The sequence below is a fragment of the Myotis lucifugus genome, unplaced genomic scaffold (genome assembly GCF_000147115.1).
Source record: "Myotis lucifugus unplaced genomic scaffold, Myoluc2.0 scaffold_39, whole genome shotgun sequence".
NCBI classification, from domain to species: domain Eukaryota; kingdom Metazoa; phylum Chordata; class Mammalia; order Chiroptera; family Vespertilionidae; genus Myotis; species Myotis lucifugus.
This window is the reverse complement of record NW_005871087.1, coordinates 91,308-107,087: the sequence shown is the minus strand read 5'-3', so window position 1 is coordinate 107,087 and position 15,780 is coordinate 91,308. Positions and strand designations below refer to the sequence as shown.

The window sequence follows — 15,780 nt, the reverse complement described above, 5'->3', positions numbered from 1 at the left end:
TAGAAAACCCACGAGTGGAACCCAGTCTCCCATAACTCAGTCTGTGTTTTCTTGCCCTTGCCCTGCTCTTTAAGGGCCTGAGCTGAAAATGAGAAGGGAGGAGTTGAGCAGAGTGTAACCTGAGAGGTCACAGCCTCTGTAACAAATAGCAGTATAAGGAGTGGTCCTCATGTTAGGCATGTTTTCTTGAGCTACATCGGCTCTCTCACAATGGTGCCCCTTTCAGGGTCTGTGTGCACTTCTGTTGGGCCACTGCAGACTGGTTATCAAGAGGCACAGCTCAGGGCTGACCCGGGGATTTGAGGAGCTGAATCTCCAGTGAGAGGGCTTAGCTAGTCTGCATCAGAGATGTACCCACTCTGAGCTTACCTGGAGCGCAGGTGGGCTTTCTCAACATCAGCACTGTATACATTTGGGGTCAGATTCTTTGTGGTGGGGAGCTGTCCTGGGCATTGTAGGATGGTAAGCAGCATCCCTGGCCTCTACCCACTAGATGCCAGTAGCACACTCTCCAGTTGTAATAACTCAGAATGTCTCCAAACATTGTCAAGTGTTTCCCATGGGTCAAAATCTCCTCCCACCCCCGCCCCCATTGAGAACTATCTGGTGCCAGGAACTTCGGAATGGGAGTGACAAGCTTTTCTGGGTTGGGCTGATAGTAATATATTTTAGGACATTTACCAAATTGTCTGATGAGCTTCAATATATCTGAAGGAATGATAGTCCCTTTTCACCCACCTCCTTATTAAAAGTGGAGATAATTAGAGATGAGTCCTATTTGGGGATATTGTTTCAGCTGACTATGAATAGGGCGAGAGGTGTGCATTTGCTTAGGGACTTGGGTGGGAAGAAAAGCAGTCAAACAGAAGACCAGGTTCTCTTGATTTCCTGGCAAAAACATCTGTCTTCTTGTTTTGCTAGTTAATTATGGATTTTTCATGAGCTCACTCAGCTAATCAAGTTTAATGACACTGGACCTAAATCACATTATTGTTATTTTTCAAGGCTGTGTGGGAACTGCGCTGCATTAACCCACCCGCAGCCTGGAGACAACGGCAGTCACTCAAACACGGGAGAAGCAATGCTTTTATTAGCAGTGCAACCAGCCCTTTCATAACATGTCACCACTGAGAGTATGAAGACAAAATAAAAGCAACAGAACAAAGGAAATTTTTCATAAAGAACACTTGAGGAACTTTATTACAAAGCAGAAACTTTATTGCAAGGTGGGCAAGGAGACATTTGTCCTACATTTACTACCATTTCCAAGGAAACTTTTGGTTTGGAGAGAGACAGAAAAGATACGCGTGAAGCTGCTATTGTGCCTTCATTTCCATGCCCCTGATGACAGCTTGACGCAAAGAATTTCCCAGCGGGTCGATTGTGACCTACCTTTGATTTTAATGCTGTCTGTGACTCTGTCATTACCCTCTTTTTCTGTCCTTTAGAATTCCTGGTGGAGGAGGGACCAGTGCCTCCTGGCCCAAACTTGCCTTCTCTCAGATGAATAAAAAATATTGTGTACTTGGCAGAAAGTTGTTGTTGTTTTTGCCTTAGGACTTTACATTGCCTGGAGAAAAACTCATGATATTTGTCATATAGCATTTCTTTTGGTCTGGATCACAAACCTATAGTTTTTTTTGGAAGGGGCATTTAAAAAAGTAATGAAAAGAATTTTTTGGCTTATGCTGCTAAAGTGTCCTCTGTTAGATCTTTGCATTAGTTTCAACACATCAAATGGAGCGTTCACATTTCATAACTCAATCACTCTCTTCTGAGGGCAGCCTATAATTCATTTCCAGGCCCCTAAAATTGCTTTGTAGACTTGAACATAATAAACTAAAGACAGATAATTTGTTTTCTCTACAAGTGAGAGACTTGTAGTTTAATAACTACAATGTTAAACAGGTTTCCATGAAATTCCTGAATATTATTATAAAAGGGTTTGGGTTAAAGAGGGTACATAAAGGCATTGGGCTTGAGTTTTGGAGTCAGATAGATCTAGATTTGAATCCTAGATCCTTCATTTACTAGCTGTGTGATACTGCAAATTATTTTGCCTATTAAAAATTCAGTTTCCTTATTTGTAGAATTGATATATTAATGAACGTTTTAAATTTAGTTTTTGTGAGGCTAGAATGAGGTAGTGCGCATAAAATACAGAGTGGGATGCCCAGCCATAGTAAGTACTCATTTGGTGTTAGGGGATGGGGATAGAATTATTCCTAAACTGGGATTAGTCCAGTAACATTTGCCTAACTTAGTAAGTGAGGCTGCCCTCTTCAATTAGTTTCTCACTGTAACTGTCATAATCTCTCCTTCAAGTCATAATTCTCAGATCCCTTTGAATATGTTTTAAGATATTTCATGGCCAGAAGATCTTCCACAGTCATTCTGTTGCTCATCTGCTAGGCAAGCAAAAGAAGGTTATAAATAAGCAATAAAGACAGTAAAAGCATATCGCAGAAGTGAGAAAAATCTGTCCTGGGGGAAGTCATCTAGACTTTCCTGTAAAAGATAGGAAAGAATCAATTGGAGCTGTGGGAATAATCACGGAGCTTAAAAGACCCATTGTCACTGCAGAACTATTGGAATTCATTATGGTAAAAATGGATTCCTGGTTGTGTTTGCTTAAAGATGGTGAGTGGGGCCATAACCGGTTTGGCTCAGTGGATAGAGTGTCGGCCTGTGAACTGAAAGGTCCCAGGTTCAATTCCGGTCAAGGGCATGTACCTTGGTTGTGGGCACATCCCCAATAGGAGGTGTGCAGGAGGCAGCTGATCGATTTTTCTCTCTCATCGATGTTTCTAACTCTCTATCTCTCTCCCTTCCTCTCTGTAAAAAATCAATAAAATATATTTTTAAAAAAAGATGGTGAGTGGGATCCAGAAAGAAGTGAGGCTCTGACTTCTCTTGGAACACACACACACACACACACACACACACACACACACACACACACACCAAGATTCAGCAAAACAAAAACATGACTCAGATGAATAGTATTCACTCATACAGAGTGGATTGACAATGATGGCTCAAGGACCCAAGCAAATGGATTAGGGAACTAAATAATGGAGAGGACAGAGCAAGGATATTTTAGGGAAATCTCTGGACCATGGGAAAAGTACTGTGCTAGGCATAGGAGTCACACAGAATTGAATAACACATAGACCTAGTTTTTAAGGAGCTTTATTCCTATGTTAGACAAAGATGGGCTCAGTGTATTCAATGTACTTAACAAATCCTCACACCGGCAGTGATATGACTTTCTGCACCCACTCAGGAAAAGTGACTTGAAAGTGTTTCCTTTTGGGGATCTACATATCTGCAGATAGAAGATACAAAGGCAGGAACAGATGTTTTCACACAGCTGGTCAGTTCAACCTCCCATCTTTTTGTGCCCCTGATTACGCTCATCCAGAGCCATCTTGTTCCGACTCCTGAATTGATCACATGCATCTCTTCTCAGTCCTTGTTTGGTGACATCATGTTGATAGTTTGTGCTTGGCCATAATGAGAGCATGTATACCACAGAAATCAGCCAACACTACAAGTCAGAGTGCTTTCTTTTTCTCTTCCCTTGACCTGGCTTACTGGCACAACACGGGGTGAATGTCACTGTAAGAATTAAATGAAATTGAGGGCTCGGTAGTTGGTTTCTCAATGAAAGGGTGTTGTAGTTCTTGGTTTCTCAAGGCTCGGGCCAAAGCATTGGGACCCCACAGATGATTGCTCAATGGAAGTTGTTCTTATTTCTCAGGGAAACTTTTTCATTAACATTAGGATCTCATTTGTCTCTTCCTGAGACCTCCAGTGATCAGGGAATGAGGCCCTATAAACAATGATAAACCTTTACTTACATTTTTAAAATTTTTTATTTATTTTATTTTTTGTTAATCCTCACCTGAGGATATTTTTTTGTATTGCTTTTTTAGAGAGAGTGGAAGGGAGAGGGCGAGACAGAGAGAAAGAAACAGTGATTGGTCGCCTCCTGCATGCCTCCTGACCAGGGCTGGGGTTTGAGCCTGCAACTGAGGCACGTGTCCCTGACTAGAATTGAACCCAGGACCCTTCAGTCTATGGGCTGATGCTCTATCCACTGAGCCAAACCAGGTAGGGCCTTTACTCACATTTTGACAAATCTTAGGCTCTGTTGGATTTTCTTCATCACGTGTACATAAGGGTTGGTATAAAGATTATGTAGGAATCCATCAGAGCTATTTAAAATATGGAGAATGACACTTATAATGAGCTTCGTAGTAGAGAAGAGCAGTACTTTTGCTGGAGGAACTGGGTGGGCAAATATGTAAACAATAACTGCTCTTCCTGCTCAATAAGCTAAAATTTCCCTTCATCGTTATCATCATTAACTCCTATGCATGTATAGTTTGGATAATATGGATTTTTCTCTGGAGGGTTGCCTAGTAGGAGGCAGTCTGGTTAGGTAACTGTCTCCGTAGCCTCTTTTACACACACACACACACACACACACACACACACACACACACACACACACACGGAGTGTAGGTGGTGGCAGGGACAATGTAGTGGGTCCCAGAGGCAGCATTACCTTAGTAATTTTCTGGAAACACTCAGCTCACAGACACGGAACTGCAGTTTACAGGAAGCTATCCATCTTCCTCAAAACAGTTCGAGAAAAGAATCCATTTTCTTTAATATAAATCCTCTTTGTCTTGTGATGTATAAATCATCCCTTTGAAAGAAGCCCTTTGAGGTATCAATTCAAGGCATTCTCTCAAAATATCATCCCTCACCACAGCCCTGCAATGGAAGCTAATCCTTTGTGGCTGCCCAAAGGCAAAATTTATTCCACTTTTCACTGACTTTCCCACCTATAGCTCTCTGCTGTCATCCTTGCAACTAGGGTGGAATATCAGGGTCAGAATGACCTTAGCCAGGTGTCGTCCTACGGAGAACATCAGAGAGGAAAGTCCAGCTGATACAATGATGTCACATTAGTGACTCTCTTAATAACAAACCTACTGCCCTAACTGGTTTGGCTCAGTGGATAGAGCGTTGGCCTGCGGACTGAAGGGTCCCAGGTTCGATTCCGGCCAAGGGCATGTACCTTGGTTGTGGCCACATACCCAGTCGGGGGTGTGCAGGAGGCAGCTGATCGATGTTTCTCATCGATGTTTCTAACTCTCTATCCCTCTCCCTTCCTCTCTGTAAAAATAAAAAAAAATCAATAAAAAAAATAACAAACCTACTTATTGAGGATCTCTTTATAGGGAAGCGAAGCGGTTGCATGCTTAAGTCACGCTGGGTCCCTTGCTCATCCTGGTGTACCTTTGGAGGTGAAGGATGATGTTAAGGCCTCTCTGTGTGTAGTCTGGTGTTCAGGACACAGCAGACAATGATGGTTCCCTGGGTTCCATTTTACGAGGTTGGTTCACCGATTTCCAGCTGCTGTGGGGGCTTCTGCTAATGGCTTCCAGGGGCAGTCTTCTCCTGAGCATTGCTCTTGGATCCCTCCCTTGTGAGGGAGCAGCATGCAATAAGGACTGGTAGGGTCTGGGTGGCAGTTTACAAAACCGCGCTTTCTTGTCTTAAGGTAGGATGGACTCCAGGTACAATTCCTGTTCTAGAGCTCTGTGTGGGACTGAGTTCAGGCTACACACCCCTGGAAGTCTCATTCTTGCTTAGTTTCTGCCTCATCTCTGTCTTGCTCTCCTACTCCCTTACAGATCTCTTCAGAGAGCACTCCCTCAATAAGTCACTTAGACACAAATCCTTGTCTGAGTCTCTGCTTTTAGGAAACCCAACTTCACCAGGTTCATCTCACACTGATCCAAAGATCTTTTAATGGAGGGTATTTGTTCTCATAGTGAAGGAAATGGAGTTTATTCCATGTGGCTCTGAAGTTCAGTTTAAATGTATGCTTGAGGACAATTACAACCTGTCTGGTCTTGATGATTATTCATTTTGTGCATAATATACTTGATTGAAACTTTGGTCTAAAAACGATGGTTGTCTGCATTAAATGTGAAGCTATACCTCCCATGGGCTTCCCACACTGTGACCCACTATCTCTATTTCCTGGATGGCTTTCTCAGGCATAAGAAGGAATCTTGCACTCAAGGGGCCTGCTGTCTAACTGGGCAATGGGGAAAACACATCAAAATGAGGTAGCCACAGAAACTCCCTGATGAAAGTGCCCACATCCTATTCACCTGCTTTAGAGGTTTGAGAAATCACTTAGGGGTGAGTGTAGCAAGAAAGATGTTTTGATGAATGGATTTGAATTGGGCTAAGGAACTGAGTGGAGGACTTCAGATAAGGAGAGACTATTGGTTCAAGGCTGGAAAAGACCTTGAACCCTCTTGCCAGTAGCATTTGCTACCACACACAGAAATAATAAGGTGAAATTCAACATCCCCTTCATTGCAGAGGATCCACAAAGATGGGCACAGGGCAAAACTGAACTTTCCCACTCTCTTTGAAGTGGGCATAGCCATGTGACTTGTTTTGTCCAATGAAAAGTGAGGTGACATGTGTCACTGGTGTATGACTTTCCATCTTCCTTCCTCTTCACCATCATGGAAATATATGTAGAGATGGAGTCTCCATTTGAAGCATGCCCCTCTTTTCAGAAAATACTGTTCAAGAAAATATGTATTATTTCTGGATATGTCATTTGCCCTGTGACTTATAAAATGATGATGTGATGAGGTAACTACAAAATGATAGAAATTGGGTTGCAACTCTCAGATTTTTTCTAGCTTATTGGATTCTTTGATTAAGGGCCCACGCTCAGTGAGACTCTTGTTTGTTCAGTGTCTTCCACTGAAAGCAAGCAGTTCATTGTAACATCAACAGAATAAAAACATCAATAACATCAACAGAGCAAAAACATCAGTTAGAAAAATAGACACTGAAAGTTAGACACTGGCTACACAGAAATGTGTGTCACCCCCCCACCAAAAAAAAAAAACAGCAAAAAAAGAACACCACATGAATTCTCCCTAGGAACTGTGAAACGTTTTCACTAATGAACATATTTACCGCTCAGATGAGTATTTCAGGAAAGTCAGGGGTCTTGCTTATCCCAGTGGGTGTAGTTGTGCGTTAAAGATCGTGTAAAGTTCAATTTCTTTATTTATTATGCAGAGAAACATCTGTTGTTCAGACTTGTTTCTTTAGGGTTGTTGTGCACATACTTCTCCAAGCCTATTTTGCTCCCTGTCATCTCAAACCAAGCCATGAATCCCGTTCTACTCGGTTTTGGGCATCATGAGAAGCCATTTTGTGTGTGGAAGTGCTACTTGTATGTTGAGTTCTTCTTGCTTATATGCTGTATTTGTCATCTCCTCAGCCCACCAGGAAATTACCTTCTGCTCAAATGATCCCCTTTCCTTCTCTCACTGCACATCATTCTAGCATAATTTTCTTTTTCCAGATGATCTGATGGAGTCCTTATGCTGCCTGTTCATGGCAGGGTCTTATGTCCTCATAGAAACAGAATTCTCATCTTGAGTTAAAGAAAGGGATCTTAAGCTTTCTAAAAAAATCTGCTATTTAATTATAGAGAACAGGCTTCTGTTACTCAATTTATACCCAGGTTTTATAGAATTTACACTTCGGTTAACAGAGTGTTAAAATAGAACTCTTTCTATCTTAGTTTCAGTAGAGGCTGCAAAATCTCATCACAAAATAATAGACGCTACAGCTACTTCCTAAAAGGAGGTGCTAGACCATCTATGCTGGGTTGTGAAGGAGGAAATTGGGAACCAGTGTTGTGATCCTTAATCCACCCTCAGTTTGAGGATGAAACATGATTGAGTTTGGAAAAGACAGAGTGAAAGAATATCTTGGAAGAAATGTGATAGAGTGATGTGACATTTTTTCTACTACATCCTCCTGGGGAAAAGGGAGAGGATGGTTATGTCCAGTGACAGGTAATTTAAGGACACTCCTTGGAGCCTTGATATGTATTCCCTGGAGTTCAGGGGCCCCTGTGGACTGGTGGCTGATTCATGCCTGAAGGGTCAACAGAAGAGAGGTTGGTGGACCAGCTTACCTGGCATTGAAGTGAAGATGTAGAGGTGCTTTGAAATTTCAACCTTTTCATTTTCTTTCTAGTCTTACTGGTAGCATTTGTTAGCAAGATGGCATAGAGCAAATGCCTAGTTCCTTATTTTACAAATAATGCAGAGCTCTTTCCCACTGGAAGGCAAAAGTGGCTACAATTCACTTAAGTATAACATAACAACATTCGTACCCTTCTGTCTGCTGGAAGCAGTGTGAGGAGGGGGTTGGATGGGTAAACTGGGACCAGACCATGAGAGCCCACAGAGGACATGCACTTCAGTGATTTAAGACAACTCCAACTTTATCTTTTGGTGAGAAATTCTCAAAATCTCCCAGTGTTAACATTGATTTCATTGTAATTTTACCTAAGTATATACAACTATAAAACCATTATGTATATGTCTTATGCAACTATGAAACCAAAGAAAATTTATAAATCATATTCAAATAAAACGGCAAACTAAACTGAACATAAACAAATGAATTCAATGTGACAGATCAAGTTGTTTTGGGAAGCAAAATTGCCCTCTCAATGTGACAATGATACTGCCTGGGGAAATTAAAATAGTACTACCTGGAGCCCATGTAGGTAGTGAATACAAATGTGGGCACTAAAATGTCAGGATGGTACTTGGTTTTAAAGTGGAAATACAGATGAGCCAAAACATAATTATATTAAAAAATTTAAATATAATTGAAATGAAATGAGAAAAAATATTTTAGTAGAGATTTTGAAATCCTACATTAAGTCTTCAGCTGGGAATCCTGGTGTTATCTCAAAGATAATTCAGGTATTTAGGATACTTCAAGTGACAAACTGAAAGATCACTAGGGGAAGGGACCAGACTGAAGGCAGGGAAGAGTCTGAGACAAGACGTCCTAAACACCAACGCTGACTACACTCAGTGTGGCAGGGATGGGTGGGGGATCTTGCTGTAGACACTGTGGTGCTCCGCTTGGATCCCCTCTCTAGGCCGATGGAGATGCTGGGAAATTCTGGTGTTCATGTCTTAGCTGAGTCCTCTGGGAATCACCCTCAGCAATGGGGAACTGCTTTGTCTAGGGTTACATCCCTTCCTAGGGATTCACTCGTGGCTAATAACTGTCTCATGTGGGTATATGAAGACCTCACTGTCGGACAACATTGAAGGGGCTATTTGATCTCCAGAGCTCTGTGTAGAATCAGCTGATGTCTCAGCTGTAACTGTAACGTGGGAGAGCCTCTCTGTCCAATCCTGTCAGCCTCCCTCCGTTCAGGTGGATCTCCTGAGAGTGTTCCCTAAGGAAATTTTGACCTGCAATTTCTTATCTAAGAATCTGATTCTAGTCAGCACAGAGACAGATATCCAGGGGACCTGTGGACTGAACAGATGGGAGCATTCACTCTGTATCTTCAGTGCTCAGCACAGTGCCTGGCACAGAACAGGTGATCAGTAAATACTTGCTGAGTGAAAGTGATGGATTTGAAGTCAAGGATAACTACCCAGTTCTGGCTTTGGATATTGATTAGGTGATGGGTCACTGGGGAAAGGATGATGAATTTAGATATTGCAAGTTCTCTGATTTATGTTTATTGCCGGATTCTATGCTTTATTCTCAGTCCTGGTTCCATGCCCTGTCCTCCTTTCCTGACTACAGATTGTATCCCTCCTCCCCTCTTCCCCCAACTTCACATTGTGTGGTTTTCTCCCGGTGGTTAGTTCAGGAAGTTCCCAATAAAATATGAGACAGGGTCAGTGGGAATAAGATCTGTTGACTACTCCTGACATGCCTATCTAATAGCCTATATAATTGAGATTCTAGGTCTTTTGTTTTTCTGCAGGTGTCTTTAAACTATGACACACACTCAGGAGAGATGAGTCCAGGTTTAATGGGTCCCATTGCATATCATTAAATCAGATGATAATAATTAGATGGGATGAGGGGAGGAAATGCTTGGTTTTTTTATTGTTCCAAATTTCATTTCATTTCTGGAGGTGTCCAGGGAGTGCTTTCCTGGTGGAGACAGGAGCATTACCATTTTAACGAGCCTCCATCTCCCAGTAGTTTATGGCTTCCTTTCGCCCACGGCAAATCTGATGGGCAATTGCTTTCCCTCTCTCTTAAGGTGGCCTTTCTGGGGTCCATGATTAGGTCAGACACTCCTCCCCACTGCTTTACAGGCAGCCTCATAAAGCTCCTTCCTTTAATTGGAATTCCAGGCCATTAAGTAGTGGCCTAATTTGCTGCCATGGACTGTTTCTCATATTAACTTTGCCAATGGTTAGAAGTAAACCAGATTTGGGTGTGGGTCTTCTCCTATGCTATATTTCTTAAAGGAGCAGGTTTGCATTCCTAGAAGAGAGAATAGAATACTTTGAGGGGGAGGAGCTTAAGGAGTGGAGGTGGAGATACTTCAATAAAATGTAGAATTATGGAAATGTGGAGGTGGCTGGGCCCTTATAGGGAACCAGGTAACTATCTCCTGCTCCGAATTTCATACATTATAATCCAGGGAGGTGGGTTGCTAACCTAAAGTTACAGAGGTGACTTAGGGCAGACAGGTGAGCAGAGCCTGAGCCACCTGGGGTTACCATACAGGAAGGCTTTGCAGATGTGAGGTTTCCCTTGTCTTTGCATGCAATGACAGTCTGTGTTTCCTTTGGCAGTAGAACAGTTGGCCAAGGGAGCAAGGGAGCAAGTTATGCTGCTGGTTCAATTCCCTATTTCTGACTATGGATCACTTGACCAGGGCTGTTGTTTTTCCCATGCCTAGAGATGGCAGTGGATTGCATTGGCCAAACCAAATTTTATTTATTTGTTTTTTGTTAATCCTCATCCGAGAATATTTTTTCCATTGCTTTTCCAAAGAGAGTGGAAGGGAAGAAGGGAAGAGAGAAAGAGAGAGAGAGAGAGAGAGAGAGAGAGAGAGATATGTAAGAGAGACACATTGATTGGTTGCCTCCCAAACACCTCAATTGGGGTTGGGGATTGAACATGCTACTCAGGTACGTGCCCTTGACCAGTAACTGAAACCATGACCCTTAGGTGTGGGGGCTGACACTTCTAACCACTGAATAACTCTAGCCAGGGCTGTCAAACAAAATCTTAATCAGGAAATAGACTTCCCAGATTTCAGGACTGGTTTGAAAAATATCTTAGGCCAGTGGAATTGGAGTTTCTGATCAGATTCTGGATGAATGCTAAACTTTCCAAATATAAGAGGCTCACAGAGGACCCAGACTACTATAATCTATGATTGCGGTCATTATTGATGTTCAGGCTTCCCGCTGCATTTTCTCCCAGGAGTCGGTTTTTAAGATAGCGAGAGCTCTAGATGGCATTTGGTACCAGCCCCTGCCTGCAAACTGTCACTCTGTGTAAATCCCTTAGTCCTGCTGGATCTCTGGAACAAAGCTAATCTGCCATTTGACACCTGGGCTTGTCACCTTTAATTCCAGACTTCTGAGCTGCCATCTCCAGGGAAATAAAGGGAAGGATTCCTCTTCTGCCCTCACGTTGTCCTGACATCCATTATGTGACTCCTGGGCTCCTGCACCCAGGGGCACACAGCTGCACCTGTCTCCTCTTCTGTGTAACAGTGGAAAGCCATTTCTGAGTTTTTGACCTGCCCACTTGGCAGTTTTCACTTCGGAGAGCGAAGGAGCTCTGTGGCAACAAATAAGTTCCTTTTTAGAAGCTGTTTCTGTTAGAAAGTTTATAAACAAAGAGAGACTTCGAAAAAGAAAAATCTACTTTTACCCCACCGTTTTTCTTGTGTGTGTGTGTGTGTGTGTGTGTGCGCGCGCGCATAGTTATAGCTATAGCTATTGCTATAGCTATAACTATAGGTCTTAATAGAGCACTCCCACCAGATAAAGCAACAAGGGCCCGCCTGGGCTCCAGCTCAGGCCCCGCCCCCTCACGCGTGGGCCCACCCTTTCCGGGGCGCTTCCCACAGCGCCAAGTGCACAGAAGATGGCAGTCGAAGTGCGAAGGTTGCTCCACATCATGGTTGCCGGCATGTGAGTGCCATTCCTTGGGGCATCTCTGCCTCTGCAGCCCTTAGGCCTGTGCTTCTCGAGGAACATGCTGACAGATGTCGTATGGTCTGCTTCCAGTCGAGCAAAATTGGCCTTGAGCACCAGTTCCCCCCATCATGCTCCCGCCGTCACCCAGCACGCACCCTATTTTAAGGGCACAGCGTGGTCCATGGAGAGTTCAAAGAACTAAGCCTTGATGACTTTAAGGGGAAATATTTGGTGCTCTTCTTCCATCCTCTGGATTTCACCTTTGTGTGTCCCCAGATATGATTGCTTTCCGTGGCAAAGCCAGTGCGTTTTATGATGTGAACTGGGAAGTTGTCGCCGTTTCCGGGGATTCCCACCTCAGCCATTCTCGCCTGGATCGACACACCAAGGAAGAAGGGCGGTTTGGGCCACATGAACATCACACGTTTGTCAGATTTGACCCAGCAGATCTCCCGAGACTGCGGTGTGCTGCGAGAAGGTCCCGGTCTTGCACTGAGAGGTCTCTTCGTCATGGACCCCAATGGAGTCAGCAAGCATGTGAGTGTCAGTGACCCCTCGGTGGGCCGAAGCGTGGGAGGGACCCTCCGCCTGGTGAAAGCATCGCAGTTTGTGGAAGCCCCTGGAGACGTCTGCCCGGCAAATTGAACCCCGGATTCTCCTAGGATCAGGCCGCATGCGACTGCTTCCAGAGAATACTTGGAGAAGGTAAATCAGTAGTCGATCATCTCACGTACACCTGCAGCTTCTCAACAGAACCATGGTTGGAGCTCATTTTTAGCATTTCAAAGATGATTATGTATAGAAAGCAAACATCAATTACGTTTGCAGTAATAAATAATACTCTAAAGGTTTTGTTTTTGCAACATTGGCAAAGGCTTTTTAAACATGGTTAGTTACTAACATGAGTCCTTTATTGGTAACTTCTTAATGGCTAGCTAGTTTATAGACTGCCATTTCACTTGCTTCTTTGATCAATGTCTTCAATGGGAAACTCGCCTCTTGGCCTTCCCTGAATCTCCGTGTACACCAGTGTAGGACAAGTAGCGAAAACCTCTGATCAAGAGTCCTGAAAATTACTTTCTGAATTTCTTTGTATTAAACTGAAAAAATTTTTAAGTTGACAAAGATCACAGCTTTAAGTTTTAGTATCAGCGGTCTAATGTAACTCTTGGAGTGGAGATAGATTTGATTGGAACAATGTAAATCATGTATTTAAAAAAAACACTGGCAAAGTGACCTAACTGATCATGCATGCTCCTCTTTCCTGAGATTTGTAGTTTCAATAGTTACTTTGCTTATTTTATTTGTTAGCTGACTTAGTGTCTGCATACATTTTTAAATATTGATTGGAGATAATTATAGAGGATATTCATTTAATCCAGGAATTGCATTTTGGAATCATTGTAATTATGTTTTCTGAAGCGTTCAATGTAAAGTATAAAAAAAAAGAAAGTTAAGGCAACATGAATAGTAATGTAGGGAAGAAGTTCAAAGTCCATTTCTGGTCTCATGACCATTTGCAGAAACAAGGATTATAGCAGCTTCTCACATTTTCTTTCTTGCTCTGTTATGCATATATGTTTATGTATCAACTAATTTACTTTTAGCCTCTTTCTCTTAAGATTTCAAAATGTGTTGTTGGTGGGTAACTGGCCAATGACATGCTTAGATTACAGCATACTAAGGTGGGAGTGTGATAGACTAGAAGGAAACTGAAGATCAATCAGCGACAGATGGGACATTGGATCTCCCCTTTTGGGGAGAGGTGAAGTGCGTCTGTTGTATGAGAGACAGGCACTTATGTTCAGCTTTGTTGCTGTTGGTGCTTGGAAGATTAAATATGTGTAGAAAGCTGTATTTGGACAATGAGTGCTGAGGGGGTAGACTGTGGTAGGTATGGTGAATTGATACTCTCAAATGCCATTTTATTTTCCTTCCAGATGTAGAGTTTGGAAAGCTAATACACCACTTTCCCGAGACTCCTGTGTAGACAGTGTTCTGTGAGTAGCGTAGGTTCTGCCAAGTAGATGGCCTCATGCAAAACTGGAAGGTGGAAGGGATGGAGAGTCCTACTGCTGTTGCTCCTGGCAAGCAAGGTCATAAAAGTGTGCATGCTTAGAGGCATCTATGGAAGCTGGGCTCAGCAGCTCAGTGTCTAGTCATCAGGTTCAAGGGTACTTCAAGGCAATTATGGCAGGAGTATGGAGGATGGCAGCAGCTTCCTGAAGTCTGGGCCACAGCTTCAGTAATTTGTCATTGAATTCAATAGCATATGGTATGCTTGTGCCTTCTGTTTCGCCAGCCCTTCCACAGTTTGGTGAGCACCTAATACTTAATGTATTAAATACCTTTTAGTTTGAAATACCTAGAGTGGTTTCTCTTTCTTGTTTTGAGCTCTGGCTTTCAGGCATAGCTTGGAGAGTTCTTTCTGTGGAGGAATGGAGAATCAGGATGATTCACTAATCTTCATTTTTATGAGCCGAGTCCAAGGATCTGTTTTTTTCTCAAAATTTACTTCATCATTCCCAGGGCCCCTTATTTTAGACATTCCAGCCATATGTATGCATTTGTTTTGGTAGGGTGCAATGCAAAGAGATTAAACGGGGAGTCAGAGAACCTAAGTTAGTAGGCACAAAAAATTCAGGGAAAACCTGTGAGAGCCACTTGAGCTCACCAAAAATTTCCACATCCTGAGCTATATCCACAAAGTCAGTAATGGGAAAAGGCAATGTATTTTTAGACACATAAATAATTTAGGTCAGAATATTCCAGGTAGCATTGCATTATAGCTGAAAACAAACCTCAATTTAGATGGTTATAAAGTGATTTCAATAAACATCATTGCTAAAAGCATAAGCATTTTAATTAGCTCATCTGTAACTCTGCAGGGCCTGCTGAGATATAAATATACATATATATTCATAATATAGATTGTTGGAATATTTTCTTATTACTTGCATTCCTCTCTCCTCCTTTCTCATTACTGTTTTGTCATAAAATGACTTCTATCTTTGGAGTGAAAAGAGAGTTCTGTTTTCTTGTGTTCTGGGGTCATGGAAAATTAACATAATTACTTACTTTTCTGGAAAGGGTAGAGGGTCTAGGATATTCACATTATCTCAACTCACAAAAGCATTTTAAGGACTTCATCTAGAATTTAGACCTCCTTGTTCCCTGGTTCTAGTGAGGAGCAGATGAGTTGACTAAGTTTTGTCATGGTAGAGAGGCTAGAGCCCAGGGAAATGCATTACGGATGAGCAGCTAAAAGGGGACAAGGGGGAGGGGAAAAAAGGGTTTTCTATCCTTTTTTTTTGCTGGGTCTTCTCAGGAATCCTTTGAGACATGATGGGATTTCCCTACTCTCTGAGCCTTGGATGGGGAAACCAAGGCTCAGAGAGTAACTTCCCAAGGCCACTTGATTGTGGCTTGCGTCCAGAACTCAGGTGGCCTCAAGTAATGTTTGAAGGAGCACTAGGAAGTTGAGAGATATTAACAAGAAAGATGGAAAAACAGAAGGAAATGCAAGGCAAAAATAACAATTAGAGGCAGAAATAGAAGGAAGACAATAGCAGCCCTTGATGTCTGTACCAGAGAGAACATTAGCAAGACACTTGGGAGTTTGTAAAGTTCTTTCATATTCATTGACTCTCATGATTTTGGAGGTAGTGGTAGAAAGAACTCAGGCTTTGTAAATAGACACACTCTAGTTTGAGGC

The 15,780-nt window shown here is 42.6% G+C and overlaps 1 pseudogene; it reads left to right on the top strand.

Moving 5' to 3' along the window:
* The first annotated feature begins 12,012 nt into the window (after positions 1-12,012).
* LOC102433956 lies at positions 12,013-12,867 on the top strand (annotated as a pseudogene).
* Positions 12,868-15,780: the final 2,913 nt, after the last annotated feature.